Here is a 15,999-nt window from a genome sequence, read left to right on the forward strand (position 1 = left end):
GGGAATAGAAAGCTTTTGAAGAATAAAGTTAGGAGCTTTCGTTGCAGTCTCATCTTTTTTAGGTACCAATGTCCAGCTCCACAAACCTAAGTTCATCTACTGTGAGAGCCTTTATGGACTCCTAAATGCAGGAATGTGTTCCTGCTTCTTTTTTTTTTTTTTTTTTTGGTTTTTTTTTTTTGTTTGTTTGTTTTTTGTTTTGGTTTTTTTGTTTTCATAGGATGTTTATTCAGCATTGTCCTGACCAGTCAGGAGGACTGGGCCAATTCTTGGTGCTTTTTTGCCAAAACCATCCTTTGGTCTCAGGTAGTTCCTGGCTGCTGGTGGCTGGGATGAGGACAGTGGAGTCTGAGAGCAGGCTGTCTGCAGTACCTGGTCTGGATAGAAAAGGGACAGGCTGCCAGCTACAGAGCCTGGACAGACACACTGTGGTTAGAGTAGTCTTGATTTTGAGATGGCAACAGTATTAAATGTGTGTAAAGCAGACAGACTGGTGCTAAAGCACTTACTGGGAACATTAATACACCATGGACCACCCTTCCTCATCAAATGATGTGGTTCTGTGTATAGGCAAGATATGTAAAAACAATTTAAAATTAATTTAGCTTTTAAACCTTTTAAAAACATATAAACCCCCCAACCTTTTGATATGGGATTGGGCTGTTTTTCCAAGTGGGAAAACGTTCACATCAGGATTGATTTAATTTTTTTCCCCCTTTTAAATCATAAACAGTCCCAGTACAAGAAACAGTAGCTGTTATTGATTAAAAGTTCATTTGCCTTGTCTTTGCTGATGATTGATATTTGGTAAGGAAGGATAGAAGAAGGGAAGGGTGTTGTACTTTGGAGAGCAAAAGAAAATGTGTCACATGTTACCTGCATCTCAGAATAATGTTAGTGTTGGAAGGAGCACTATCCCAAAGAATAACAGTTGTTTTAAGGTTCAGCAGCTTTGTGCCTGGGTTTGACTGAATTGGACACACCCTCTTTAAAAAGCAACGGGATGCAGGAGGGGAGCAAGGCGACTGCGATCCCAAATGAGATTTTTATGGCCCGTTGAAGGAAAGCAGCTCCCCATGGATCCCTCTGTGCCCCTCCCAGCTGGAAAGGCTTCCCTGGGAGCGCGGCGAGTGCAGGAGGTGCTCGGCAGCTGGCGGGTTTGCCTCAACACCTCCGAATTTTTATGGGGCTCCCCAAAGCCCCAGCCTGCTGTGACCAGCTCCTGGGGGCTGCTCTGCAGCTGGGGAGTGGGAAGCCCAATTTTATAAAATTTATAGAAGGTTTTATAAAATCTCTGACCTCCTGGGGATCTCTGTTTTCAGACAGTTTACACAGAAACCACACCAGGATGCTGGAGGTAGAAGACCCCTTTGCTCTTAGGCCTTCAGAGGACTTGGACTCAGTGGGGCAGGAAAGGCATTCCTCTGCCAAAGCATTCTCCAGGCAAAAAGGGTTGGTGTCAGAGAAGATGAAATTCTGTGAATTCATCTCCATTCCCCAAACTGTTGAACTGGGGAAGAGGGGTAAAAGGAAATGTTTTACTGAGATGTTTTCAAAGTAGAATGTTTCTGAGGTTTCTTTTCTTGGCCCAGTCTTTGGTTTCAGGACCTCCTTCAGTTTCAGTAAAAAAAAATCAAATTCTTTAAAAAATATTTAAAACATCTGTCAAAACACTAATTTCTCAGTAGAACTGAAATCTGCTTTTTCCAAGACTTCATAATTTTCTGAAAATATTTGTGGCAAATTTTCTTCCCATCTCCTTCCCAGTGCAAACTGGCAGGGCAGGAGCACACCCTGATTTGCAGAGAGCTCCTGGGCAGCTTTTCCCAGCACTTCTCTGGAGGTGCCTCAATGTGTGAGGAAACTGTGGCAAAAAAAAACCCCAACCAAAACCAACAAACAACAAATTTTCCAGTAAAGGAGCACTGGGGTTGCATCACACGTACTTTCAGACCTTTTCATGGAAATTTATTGATTATAAATAGATATGTGATCCCATGGGAAGGTGGGACTTGTCTCCATCAGCTTGGCTTGCTTGAAAGTTGAAGACTTCATGGAGGTTTTGCTGTCTCGAGTGCTCCTGCCCAGCCTGGTGCTCATCTTTAGGGTGATGGGGTGACTTGCTGCTCTCTCCCATGACAGAAGGGACCAGATCCCCACAGGGGATGGCTCTGTGGTTATCCTGATGTGTGTCACCCACCTAATGCACCCATCACTGGCCCTGATTTACATCTCAGCACAACGAGGGTGTTTTGTGGCCCACCACCTGTGTAAGGGCAGGTTTCTTTACAGCCTCCTGATTTTACTGCTGGCTTTCCCATTAACAGAGTGCCCTGCTACTATTCCCTTATCCTGGGAGCCCCATCCAGCTCTTCTGAAGCAGTTTGCAGTGGCAGGAAGCAGGAACCCATGTGAGACACACATCCAGAGCCAGGGTCTCTCCAGGGATCAAGTCTGCCCTCATGTCACTGGTACTGGACAAGGGGGCAGATCCTCTGCCATTAAAATTGATTATTTACAGCAACTCAGCCACGCTCGTCCATGGGAGAGGAGGCTTGGCCCCATCTGTTCACTGGCCTGAATCTCTCCCAGTTTATTTAGATGATGCAAAATCCCAGCCCACAGGGGTCCAAGGTCTGGGATTTTTCAAAGTAGGATAAGTTGGACCAGAAGAGCTTGGGAAGACCCCTCCCCTCAGCTCATTAATGACTGTGTCGATTACCATTAACCCCTGGTGTGGCCTGGCTTTATTCCCAGTGCCTTCCATCCCACCAGCACCAGGATCATGTTCACACTGCAGCATCCCTCTGCACGTGGGATGTGGCCACCTATCCAGTCACCCCCAGACACAGAGCAAAGCAAGGATGAGAAATCCCACCTGCCACCGGCTGGGTCTCAGTCCTACAGGCAGAGTGACAGGGGACAAGTGACACAGTAGGACACTCCCTCTGCAAGGAATTGCCCAAGGGGTTGGGACAAAACCTGAGCTGCCAGGACATCAACCCCCAGCTCCCTCCCTCTCCAAGGGATGGAGTTTCAGGCTTTGCAGCCCATCCAGCCTTGCCAAATCCCCTCTCCCACGCAGGCGTTCCTAATCACGCATCAATACGGCCGTGGATATCGGCGTCTGTGTTGCTGCAGAGAGAGCCTTTGATCCTGGATTGAGAGCTCATGTTTCAGGTGTTTGGGCAAATCAAAAGTACAAAATAGAAACTCCAAATTGCCTTGTAATTTTTAAGAGGCAGATCAGGAAGACAGTGCTGGCTGGATGGGGAACAGATGTCTCCCTGCCGGCTTCACCGCTGTCCGGAGGCAGCGAGGCTCCCCCTTCCCTGGGTACCTGCAAGCAGAGATGAAGGGGGTTTGGGTAACGTGTCCCAGAGCTTTATGGATCCTGTCTGGGGAGGAGGCAGGTCTGTTTTGCTCTGTTCAAGCCCCAGCTTTGGTTCAGCGCTAGCCCCAGCCATCCTCCTCCTTTTTACCTGTGTTATTTTGGGATTGGAGCTCATCAGCAACGCTGCAGGCCCTTGTCCCAGGGGTTTCACCTGAGAATCAACTCCACCTGGGGAGTAAATCGACTCCCTGTGAAGCAGGTGGGGCTGGCAGCTGGCTGGTCCCTGAGCCAGGCAGCAGGAGAGGCTGGTGGAACCACCTGAGGGATGCTATAAAAGGGGAGGGAGGAGCCCTTACCCTCCTTCAGCCCTAGCGACAGTAGGAGCTGGGGGAAGATGGAGTGAGGAGGGTTGCAGCCAGCATCACCAGGGAGGGCAGTACATGGCCCATTTCTAGTGTCATTTTGTGGGCTTTGCCTCTCGGGAAGGGGATCCCTTATTTAGGCAGGATTTTGTTTGTAAGCTCCCTCCACCAGCCTGGAAAATGCAGAGGGGGCACCCCAGGGCAGGGGGTGCCCAGTGATGCCTGAGGATGCAGGTATGTGAAGTGGGGGTGCACCAAAGGGGCCAGCTGGCTGTGCTGGAGGCAGAAGGTGTGTGGGGTGATGTACCTGGACCCCATTACTGTTTGGTGATTGCTCCTGGTGCCAGGAGTGGTGGCACAACCTGGTCACCAGACGATGCCTCAGAGCTCTCTGGGGTGAGCCTGAGGCTGGCAGCCAGGCTGGATGCTCCAGGGAGCATGGTGCCTAAATCCCTTTGCTTCGGTGCCTTGGCTGGATCCCCAAACCACTTGAAAGGAGCTGGGGCTGGTGCTCATGGCTGCCTGAGTCAGAGCAGGAGGCAAGTGGGAGCCTGAGGTTGGGCAGAGCTGTGAGTCACGGCTGCCGGAGCCACTGGGCAGCACTGGGGGCCAAGATGATTTTGGACAGAAAAGAGCAAAAAAACTTCATTTGGCACTGAGAGTAAACCTGAGCAGGGCCAGACCAAGAGGCTGCTTAGGATGGTTGGGTTTCCCCCTGCGGACTGGTGGCCATGGGAGGTCTTGGTGCTTGAATAGCCCTGAGCTGACTTGGTGCTGGTGTGGCAAAGGGCTTCCTTGGGCAGTGGGATCCACAGGGCTGGCCCTTGACCAGGCAGAGTAAACCAGTGTCCTGTAGAGAAATGGGATGTAGGGCCAGGTTTTCTAGCAGTAGTGGTTATTTCCTGCCCTTTGCATGAGACTCGTGGCTGTGCCATGAAAAGCCCAGGTGGCTCCCCAAGACGTGAGATGCACTGAACAGCCCAGCACAGAGCAAAGGTGCCTGAACACAGGAACTGGCCTTGCTGATGCTGTGGAGGGCTGTGGAGGTGGTCCAGGGCCAAGCAGTGAGCAAAGGTCTTCTGTGGGTTGGGAGGGGGATGGAGGCAGAAGCCAGGTCCTGGAAATGGTGTTTGCTCTGGCAGAGCTGGTGGCCACCAACACTGGGGTTGTAGGATGGTTTTAGGCATGTGTTGGGAAGCCAGTGGTGGAGAGCTGGTCTCAAAAGACCCCCGATTATATCAAAAGGGTTTATGGAGAATTCCTGGCTAGGCTGGAGAGGAGCACCTCAGCCTTGTCCCCTGTGTGGCCCCCACTGCTGGGTGTGTTGGGGAGCTTGGGTCTGTGGGCCAGTCCTCCTCATCACCCACCCTGCAGCCCCCCAGCCAAGAGAGGTGCTGTGCTGCTGGCAGAGCACAGGGTGGATCTGCTCGTGCCTTGGCCTTCAGCAGCTGAGATTTGTGCTCTGGGCAGGGGGTCTGTCACTGAGAGCATGGCTTGGCCACAGCCCCTCGATGGGAACACACCTCTCAGCTGTGCTGCTCTGACCTTGAGCTGATGGGTGCCTGCTCCAGCACCGTGGTTGAGACTTCAGTGCTGTGTTCCCCTAAATCCTCCCAAGAGAGGGGAGGGGGGGTGTGGGATGTGCTGGGGCAACTGCTGTCAATTAGTCCCCTCTGCTAAATTGCTTCTGAGCTCACCCCCTCCGCAAAAGGCAGGCTGCAAACCTCTCTGAGTTTATGATCTGTGAGTTCATGCAGCCTCCATTAATTTTATGAGTAGATTTTCCTATATTTACTCTCATATATCAGCCCCAAAAGCAGGAGGGGGTGGTGGCAGGGGAGTGTGACGTAACCTGCTCTGACACACATCACTGCTGGGAGGAAGGGAGGGTGAGCACCCAGCCTCTGCCACCTTTTCCCACAGCTCTGGGGAAGCTTCAGGCCTCTCCATGCAGACAGGAACACTTCTGAAGGGTTCCCTGTGGAGGCAGAGCAGCTTTTCCCTGAGGAGCACTGAGAAGGGGCACTTGATGCTCTTGTGTGAGGGAATATAGAAAACTCCATCCCTGATCCAATCAGGATGAGGAATGCGAAAAGATATAAATCACTCAGGAAAGCAATGCAGTTGGAAACCCAAAAGGCTCCAAGTCCCAGAGCATGGACTGCTGACCTAAGCCCCCTTTGGCTCAGCTGGAGGGGTGTGACTTGTGCGTGCTGTGTCCGTGTGTCTTTAGAAAGACCGAGGTGTGGTGGGAAGCTGGGATGATGTTGTGCTGAGTCTGGAGTGTCTGCAGGAGGTGCTGACCTGGGCACTTGCCATGGAAGCCAAATGGATGGTACAGACTGGTTTACTTTCCTTAGAAAACCTCGAGAGCCTTCCCCAGTGAGCAAGAAGAAGGGGCTGGGAAAATGTTCCTTTTCTGCTGGAATTTGCCCAGTGTAGGTGCCTCTGGCATGCAGGGGGTGTTAACCATCACACAACTGCTGGGGGCAATGGGCTGCCTGGGCAGAATGAAAAAGGGATGTAAACCTTCAGGGTTCCCTGTAAATTTGTGGGGTAATTGGCAGCATTGCATTTGTGATGAAATCCAAGAAGGAGCTAAACCCTCAAACAGGGGAGAGCTTTGGGAGGAGGGTGCAAGGGAGCCTGATGGAAACTCTAGTTGTATTTCGGGCTTGGATTCTTTTGCTTCCCCCTGGGGACCAGCTGTTTGGGTGGGTGCAGCCCAGGTGGGACTTGTTCCCCATCCTGGGGAGTTGCAGCTGGGGATGCAGGTGTGGGGACCCGTGATGTGGGTCCTGTGCCCAGAGAATTGCCAAAAAAGTCCTTGCCTAAAGTTTTGCTTTCTGAAATCGCTCCCTGTCTGAGCAGGTTAATCCATCAGTAAATGCTGTTTAAAGTTTTTGGGCAGTAATTTGTGCTGAGTTGCTCCAAGAGGAGCCCATGGGGCTGTCAGGAGCCCAGGGTGGGCTGGGGCAGGTTATGGGGTTGCAGCCCCACAGCTGGGAGAAGGTGCTTGGCTTTGCTCCGTGGTCTTCGCCCAGGCCAGCTCTAAGGTGGTGCAGAGCCCTCCCCTTGCTGCTGGAGTCATTCTTTTTGAACAAAATCTGACCATTTTTGTTCATCTTGCCTGTGCTTTGTGTCTGCTTCCCAGTTGGCAACACTTGGGAAATTTTTTTTTTGCGACTTTCTGTTGAAAGACTTTGGGATTTTTTTTTTTTTCCCCAGGATAAATTTTGCAGTGGAAAAATCCCATTTTTCAGCTACCTCTCTGCATGGCCTCTGACAGAGCACCCTCTCCCAAACCAACAGTAACCAGACCACAAAAATTGTTCTCAAAGAAGCAATTAAAAGGAAAGAAAAGGGCACCGACCAAGATCTCTTTTTCTTTCTATATTCTGAGAAAGCATGTGAATTACCCCGCTCCCAATTCTTCCCAGAACATGGTAGTAACGTTACAAATTTAGTCATAAATCTGCGGTTGAATTACAGTTATCATTGTAAAACAATAATAACTATGCAGATCCTTATTATGGTGCATTAAGTTACAATGATAGTAAATCTGTCACAATAACCATGGCAACTCTCTCAGGCACGCAGCGGGGCTCCGTGATGTTATTGATAAAATCTGCTGAACTCTGCTGTCTTACCCTCCACAGAGCCACGGGGCCGCTTTATTGGGGATGCTGATTAAGTGATGCAAACCATCTCCCTCTCCCCTGGCACTCATTTGTTCTCCTCCTTTGCCTGGAGAGCAATTAAATGCTCTGGCACGGAGCACAGGGGACTCACGTTTGTAGGATGGGTCCAGGTCAAAAGGAGCAGGACAGGGGAAGGTGGGTCTGGCTCGCTGGGTGCTTTTTTGGGGTGTCTGGCTGGGATTTTGGTGGCTTTGGGTGGGCGCTGGGCCAGCTGCTCGCTCAGAGGTGGCTTTGCTGGGTGGCTGGTGCCTGTACCTGAAAGCAGAAAGTGGCAAGCAGGGGGTGGTCCCAGAGGAGATGCTGAGCATCCCTGGGGCTGGTGAATGGCTCTGCAGTGTGCTGGAGGCAGGTCAGGGCATGGCTGACTCAGGCTGTGGTCAGGCTCGAGCACCCAGCACAGACTCTCATCGTGTGGCTGCTGCTCTGACATGTTTTATGGCCTTGTGTCATCTTACTCCTGGTCCTGTCCAGCCCCACTGCTGCCAGAATAACCCACAAGAAAGGCTGTTCTCATTAATTTCCCTGACTTGTTTTGGGGCAAGGGAAGATCACACTTCTCTGGCTGCCTCTGGGAGCCAAACCACAGCAGCTCCTTCCTAGTTTCCACTGACCTCATGCATGTGCAATCTTACACAAACTCTTGGGGCAGTGCCAGGCAGGGGCACCAGTGTGCCCAGGCAAGGATGTGTGATGCCTTAAGGAGCTGGAACAGAGGCTAGACGGAATTAAGAGGAATAAATTGGATATTTATTGAAGTGCCTTCAAAGGCCACACGCTGGCAGTCAGTGCCACAGTCATGGCTTGCCCACATGGCTCCAAGATGGAAGCAAAAGAGAGCTTGGTCATGAGATCTCACATTTTTATAAGTTTTACTCCATTTGCATCTAGGAGTTAACTCTCCAATTAATAGCTTCAATTTATGAAGTTTCATTCTCCTTGCTTGCCTGCCCACCCTCCTCATGTTGTTTATGCTTTGGGCCTGGAGTTTGAAGAGATTGTCCTTCAGCCTCCAGCTAGAACAGGAATGTTTTGTCTTCACCACCCTGTGAAAAGATCTCAGTAACATTTAATATAAAGCTAAAAGCTGCACACCAAAGCAGAACAGAAAAACTTAAAACCTAAGGTATCCAAGGCACCAGTGGCTCCTGGGCTCATGTCTCCAGGCTGTGACAGCTTGGAGGACTCACCTGCAGCATCTCCCTCTCTGTTCCATGACAAAGTGAGGCCATTTCATCCTAGAACAGACTCTGGCTTTGTTAACCCAGTTCCCTCTGCGAGCTGCTGCTCCTCGGGGCTTGTTTCAGATGAGCACAGCCCAGGCTGCAGCTGGCAGAGCTGGGGGAGCCAGCAAGGTTCTGGGGTGGTGGGAGATGCCTTGCTGGAGGGCAGGGGGCTCAGAGCCCAGCTCAGCTCTATCAGCCACGTGGCTGGGCTCTGCTGGAGCTGGTGACAGGCTCAGGGACACACTGGCTTGTGCTGGCTGCTGTGCCCATGGGTGGCATGGGCTGAGACCCCCCAGGTGAGGGCACACTGGAGAAAAGCCACTCTGCTTGCTGGGCTGGTTCTTTCCTCCTCTTCCCTGCCAGGGCTGCCAAAAATGGGCATGTTTCTCTTTTTGTCATTTTTCCATTGTAAGGTCTCATGCTGGTTTAGGAAAAAAGGCTACTAATTTATCACTCTAATGGGGTTTTTCTGGCTGAAGAAAAGCCCATTAAAGTCTTGCTAAGTATAGGAACCCAAGTTTCATTGTGAGTGTTTATATTTTCTAATTGCTTGCAGATGATGCCAGTGTGTAGTTGGATATTGGAATGTGAGTGCTGGCTGGTTTCTGTGCCATTGCTTTGCTGGCTGCTTTGTGCAAGTCTGCCATGGCTGGAGGGTCAGAGCTTATTTGGGAAGGAGTGAAGGTGCTGGAAGGTGCCTCACCTGTGCTGAGATCCTGCAGGATGCCTTTGGTGTTTGCTCTTCTCCTAGCACCCTCTGTGCCCCAGGATGGGACAGCCCAGGCTCTGCTGCTCTCTGGGTGCAGCTGGTGTGGGTCAGTGGAGTGAGGCAACCCCAAAAAGACAGCTGGCCCTTCTGAGGGATGCTTATTCTACAAAATGTAGCATTTTAAAAAACAATTCTTTAAAGAAAATATTTGCAAATGGTCCTGCTGGGGCATTTCCAGTGCTCCAGTGATTTTATTTAAATACTAAGTCGGATAAAATGTGTCTCAGTACAAGATAGGCTTCTCCATCCTTATACTGGGAAACTCCCCCAGCCCCATGGACAATCCATCATGACCCCTCTGTGTGTCAGCCCTCAGAATGAAGGGAATATCAGGGATGCTCTGATCCCAGCATCGTGTCTGCCTTTGCTCATGCAGGTGAGAGGATTTGAGAGCCTGGCATAAGGTGAAGCAGAGGGAAGGGCTGGCACAGGATGGTCCAGCAGGGTGGAGACAGAGTCCTGTTGCTCCTGACCTGCAGCCAGTGCCCATCTTCCCTTCTGAGCCTCACTGCTCAGACCCTCTCAGAACCTAAAGAGCCTCTGTGAATCTTCCTTGTGACTGCTGGGATCTTTTTAATTCCGTGTAAGGATCTGTGGACAAATTTTTTTGTTGTTGTTGCTGATTGGAAACTTATCAGTATAATTACACAAGCATATGTTTTATAGGTTGCATCTTAACACTGTTAAACATCAGTCTGGTATTTGCTATGAGTTATATTAACTGCTAGTGATGAGTATTACACAAATGCTGACAAAATTATTGAACGAGAGCCATCTGAAATTTCAGGCTCCCTACATGTGCCACCGTGCAATGCTTTTCTCTGTTACTGAACTGAGAAAAGGGACTTCAAGTATCCAGTCCCCTTGATGTACTTCTGTGGCTAAAGGCATGATAGATTTCATATGTTGCAAAACCTGAGCTTTCATTTAAAAGTAATAACTGGGCTCTCCAGGTTGCCAGCACTGCTCAGTGCCTTCATTCCCCCTTACCTTGACAAACAGGAAACCCCCAATGGCCAACACGCCTTCCACAGACTCAGAACTCACCTTTATTGTGTGGTTTGGGGTTTTTGGTTTTTGTTTGCCCAAGTCTGCAGACACTGTCTCGAGAGCTTGCAGTTCTCAAGACAGCTTTGTAGTGCAAGGGCACAGAGAGGTGTGCCATGGACAGAGGGGACATTGCCACAGAGCGTGGTGGCCTCATTCTGCATCACCATGGGGCTGATTTAAAGCTGGGATCATCCTTGATGTGAAATGGGTGGAAATGGAGTTGATGTGTCACCTTCTCTGTACTGGTACCCCAGGAGCAGCTTCAGTGGGATCCTGCTTTCCACTGGATCTGGTGGGGAGGGAAGCTGGAAAGGCTTGGTGTCAGGAGAGCAGACACTGGGGAGCTTGTTAAATTGGGCAAGTGGGGGGAATAATGTTGGTTTTATAAAAAGGAGCTCTAAATGACTCAGGATGCAATAAAAGCTCCTTTTCCAGCTGAGTGGATTGGGTTACACTTTAGATTGAGGAGTTTGGGGGAAATAACCCTGTGCTTCTCTTTTGGGTGTGTGTGCAGAGATGGGGCACAACCTTCTGCTGGGCCCAGGGGGGAGATGAGATCTGGGGATGGAGCTGCTCTCAGGATCCCTTCTGCTCTGTGTGCATGCAGGATGGCACAGTGCAGTCCCTGGTGGCTGCTTAGCCAGGAATGTGCCTCTGACCATACAGGACACCTGGGAGCACTAAACAGTGACTTATAAAGGGCCAGATTAAAATAAAGGCTCATTTTCTTCTGGCTGTGGCTCACAAGTGGAAGTTCTCATCTCTCCAGCTCTCTGAAGGGGCTGGGAATCCTCTTCTGTCTTAGCAGTGTGAAACCTTGGGCCACAGAATGGGAAATGAGGAGGGGACTCAGGTCTTTTATGCTGCTGCTGTGAAGCCTCAAATCTCTGTTTTGAAAAATTGTCTCCCTTAGTGACTCTCTGAGGGGGAAGGAGGGATCTTGGGGAAGTCTCCTGTGCTGAAGTTGCTCACTAGGAACCTGCTGTGGTGGCAGCTGTGTGGGGCTGCTCTGCTGGGAAGTTGGGAAAGCTGCTTTTCCCCATGGTTTTTCTGCCTGTGGGATAGAGCAGGTAACTGAGGCAAGCACCAGCCAGCAGGGCACCTTGCCCACAAGTGATGGGGGTAAGGCTCTGCTGCTCTCATGCACACCTTCCCTGTGGGTCTGGCTTCTCCAGGTGGCCAGAACAACTGGCTTGGAGTGTCCTTGGTCACCCAGGGGGGGAAGGGCTGCATGGAGAGGCAGAAAAGGGCAGGGAGGGGGTAAGGGAGCAGCTCTCACTGCTTCACGTGGTTGAGAAACCCTCTCAGACCAAACAAACCACAAAGGGGGGAAGGTCCAGCACAGCAGTGTCCTTAAAACATCCTTACTGCAGCCCAGGGAAGGAGCATCCAGCTCCTGTTACCCCTCAGGTGTCCTCAAGATGCACTGAAGCCACAGCTGGTTTTGTGCCTGCTGTGCTGCTGGTCTGTCTCCCCAGCAAAGGGAGTCCTGCACACAGCTCTGCCTGCTTTGTCCTTTCCCAGCCAGTCATTTCCTTCCAGACTGGACTCGCCCAGCACTGAGGCAGAGGTTGTTGAGGTTTGGGAGGAACAGGAGGTGAGCAGAGTGATGCTGGGGATGCCCCCAGTGAGGACAGGCTGCTGTGGGAGCTCAGCACCCAATGCCTGTGCCTTCTTCTGCTTCTGGTTTGAGCCCCTGGGTGCTGCTGAACCTGAGCTGCTCTGCAAGTCTGGGGCATCCCCATGAGCACAGTCAGGTGCTCTTTGCTGTCAAGGAAGAAATAAAGCTGGTGGATCAAGGGGATTTTACTGCCTTTAAGGAAAAGCTGCTTCCCTGCCTGCACCTTCCTCCCTGGAGAAGCATTGAGGTGCAGAAGTGCAGGGGAACAGCACCTGTTGGCATTGCCTGCCAGCCCCAGGGCTTGCTGGTTTAATATTTTTTACACCTAACAGGAGCAAAGAAAGGCAAATAGTCCACGAGGAGAGTCCCACAGCATAAGCTATTGGAATAACAGATGGAAATATTATATTTTTTGAAACATTCTTGCTGCAGAGCTGCCTCTTTGAAGTGTGTTTGAGGAGAACACACCGTGCCAAGAACAGGGGGAGAAGTTATTTGTGTCAGCAGGGCTGGGAGCTCGGGTATCTCAGATGCTGCAGAGCCCCAGCTCAATGGACCACTCAGCCTTGCCAGGCAGGGGTGAGGGTCTGGTAGGATGTGTCCACTGCAGACAAATCCAGCAGCTGTGCTCAGCTGGGATGGTGAATATGGGCTTTTCCAGGGCTGTTGCTGCCCAACAGTGGTGCTGATGTCCTGTGCTCACTCACAGCACTGCCTGACTACATTTGCACTCAGACATTTTTCTCCCAGATGATGAATGATTCTGGGGAAGGGAGGAGGATTAAAGGTCTACGGGATTTTTCTCCAAAAAAAAGTGGAAGACTACAGTTTTTCCTTCCACCTGATTCTCTTGTTCTCAGAATGAAAAATTCCATATTCAGTCAATTTAGGGGAAGTTCAAAGGGGAGTGTGACACTCCCAAGGGCTCTGCCTGGGGATGTGGCATTAAAGAGGAGGCTGTGAGGAAGAGGTGAAAGAAATGTTGATGGAGGCAGGTTGCTCAGTTAGCAAGGAGAGGTTTACCTTGGAAGAAGCTCCCTTCAAAGCATGCAGGAAGGAATAAAACCAGGTCAGGCAGAGGGACAAAGCTCTCAGCTCTGTTTAAGAGGCCCCTTTGGGTGAATAAACACTGCTGTGATCTGCAGAAGCTTTTCTTGAGCCCAGACTGTAGAGGAAGGTGGGTGGCTCTTGGTGCTGGGTTTGCTCCTGAGATGCTGGTGGAGGGCTGCAGCACACCTGGCTGGTCCTGACCTCAAAGCAGGTGTCTGGGGAAGGCTGTCCTATGGAGGCAGCATCCTCCTGCTTGCAGCTCAGTGCTTGTGCCTGCTGCCCTGGGAGTGGGCAGAAGAGTGGCTGTGTCTCTCTGCAGCAAGTCAGGAGGGAAATGTGTGGGAGAGGGGCAGGGCAGGGCCTTTTCTGCATCATGCTGGGTGCAGAGAGGCCACATCGCTCTGGCTTGTCCCCAGCTCAGCCTGGCCAAGCAGGACACTGGCCACAAGTGTTTTTGTGCCCCTGAGCAAGCAGATGTGGCTGCCCTTAGAGCTGCCACGTGCTGTGGAGAACTGGAAATGTGTGGACCCCTAAGGATGCTGTGCCTCCAAGGGATTAGCAGGAGAGGCTGCCTTTGTGCTGGTGAGTTTCCTGAGCTGGTCTGGCTGAACAACATCACAGTGAGCATATGTGGGTCTTCTCCATCACACAGCATCAACACGTTTTGTCTTCACAGCAGGGAGCAGCCCGAGCTGCTGGGGGCCGTGCTGTGACAGCAGGCTGTGCTGCCATCCCACACCTGTTTGATCTCGTGGTGCAAAGACGTGTGTGCTATGAGCTTGTGATAAAGTTCCTGTGATAAAGCAGCAGAGATGTGACAGCTCCAGCCAGGCCCCAGCCCCTGCTCTGGGATACAGATGTTGGCACTGCTGGAGGATGGTCCCAGCAAAACTTCACCAGGAACTCGCAGAGGTATTTGGAAATCTGTTTCCTTTCTGGTGGGAAGTGAAGTTTGGGGTGCTGTAAGGTGCTGTTTCCTGAGGGGAATTGGGGTGTGAGAGCTGCCTGTGAGTTGTGCCAGCCCCACACCCCTGGTCCCCCTTGCCCTTCCCAAGGGTGGACAGAGGAGCACGAGTGTGGAGACTGACAGCCTGGTCAGAGAGAGAAAGCCAGAGAAACCTTCTCAGGAATTGTTCTGGGGAGTTTTGAGAAGGCTGAGAGAATTAAAACAACCTTGCAGCTGGTATTTTGAACAGTTGTTTTCTCATAAGATGCTTACCAGAGGGTGTCTTCTTAATTAGCCAGTGGTGATGGGGTGTTGATTAAATGACCAGTCAGGTTCATCTGTATCAGAACAGTGTATAAAAAAGAATGAGTTCTCAATAAACTTGGAATTAGCCTTCTGAAGAGAGTTAGAGCTATGGTGACATGTGAGCAGGTTTCCATTCCTGGCCTGAGCTTGTTAGCAAAGGCTCTGCTACTTCAGCAAAAATATTTGATTTGGATGAGGCTGCAGGGGGTGTGTTTGCTCAGGGCCTTCCCTTCCAGCTCTGCCCAACGTTCTCCCTAAGGAATGGGGAAACTGAGGCACAGGGACACCAACATCCCTGTGGTGCCAGTGGGTGTGGAGCAACGTCACCTCTGTGTCCTGCTCTTGGTCCCAGCAGGGAGTGGCTGCACACAGCTCTGCTCCAAAGGAGCCCTCGAGTTCCCCTGTGCTCCAGGCTGCTCTCAGGCCCTGCTTCCACCAGCCTGATGGCAGTTCCGCTCCTAATAAGTTAATCTGATGGGTTTTGTCATGAGCAAAACAAGAAATCACGTTTTTAATAATAAAAAAAGGGTCCTGCATCTTGTTAACATCTGGAGTTCAATCATTTCTGTGCTCAAAACTGTGGAATGCTTCAGCACAATATAAATCTTGCCACTTGCTGTACATGGGCTCCAGATGGGGAGGGAGGGTTCATGTTCACTTGTAACCCAGATGGGTGCTGGAGGCTCTGCCTGGAGCCTCCAGGGCGTGTGGATCCCCTGCTCCCATGCTGGGTGAGAGGCCTGAGCCCCCCACAAACGGGCTGGGTTGTATCTGGAGAAGGGGAACATCTCCTCAGTGCCTAAAATATTGTGCCAAAGGCTTCTCAGCACCATGGAGTGATGGGGCCAAAGCAGAAGGGCCAGGCTGGGCATCTCCACTGGGTGATGCACAAACCACTCCTGGGAGCCAGGGGCAAGGCTGGAGCTGTGTCCCCTGGCTGCACCCAGTGCCATCAGGCAGGACCACGTTGGGGTGACGGGATCCTCAGCCCCCATGGACTTGTGTCCTCTGTGTCCACCTTGTTGTGCACCCAGATCACTGATAAGTACACAAAATCCTGGAGCAGAGCTCTGGGATACCTGCCTGTGAACATAGCATCAGGCTGGAAACAAAGCATTTATCCTTGCTCTGCTCCTTTGCCAGGCTCTAACCAGTTCCTTCCCTTTTACACAACAGCTAATTTCCTTAATAATCCCTAGAGGCAGGGTTTTCTGAAAATCCGAGTGTACCCATCACACCAGGAACAATTTAATGAAAGCAAGAGAATTTATTCTCTCTGGAAGTTTAATTTTCACTAAAAAGACACATAAATTGTGCTTTTTTTGTTTAAAACCAAGATTTTTGCAGCTTGAGACCAAAACTCTATCTTATTTTTCTAAGTTTTTTGGCATTTCAGACAAGTCAGGCAAATTTCCACAAAAATATTTTCTGTGCTTAAAAATTTTTTTTCAAAAAATCTACTTTTGTCTGAAGAATGACCTGCTATAAACTGTTTGGATGGAAATTTTTCAAGCAGCTGTAGTCAGGGTATTGATGTGAGATAGGCAGTAATCAAGCTGTAGGCAGGAGTAGGAAATATGTGCAGAGAGTTGGGAAAGGTCTGTGCTGCTTGCAGGTCTGTTGGTGGTGTAGGTGAG

The sequence above is a fragment of the Lonchura striata genome, chromosome 8 (genome assembly GCF_050655825.1).
Source record: "Lonchura striata isolate lonStrDom1 chromosome 8, ASM5065582v1, whole genome shotgun sequence".
Lineage (NCBI taxonomy): Eukaryota > Metazoa > Chordata > Aves > Passeriformes > Estrildidae > Lonchura > Lonchura striata.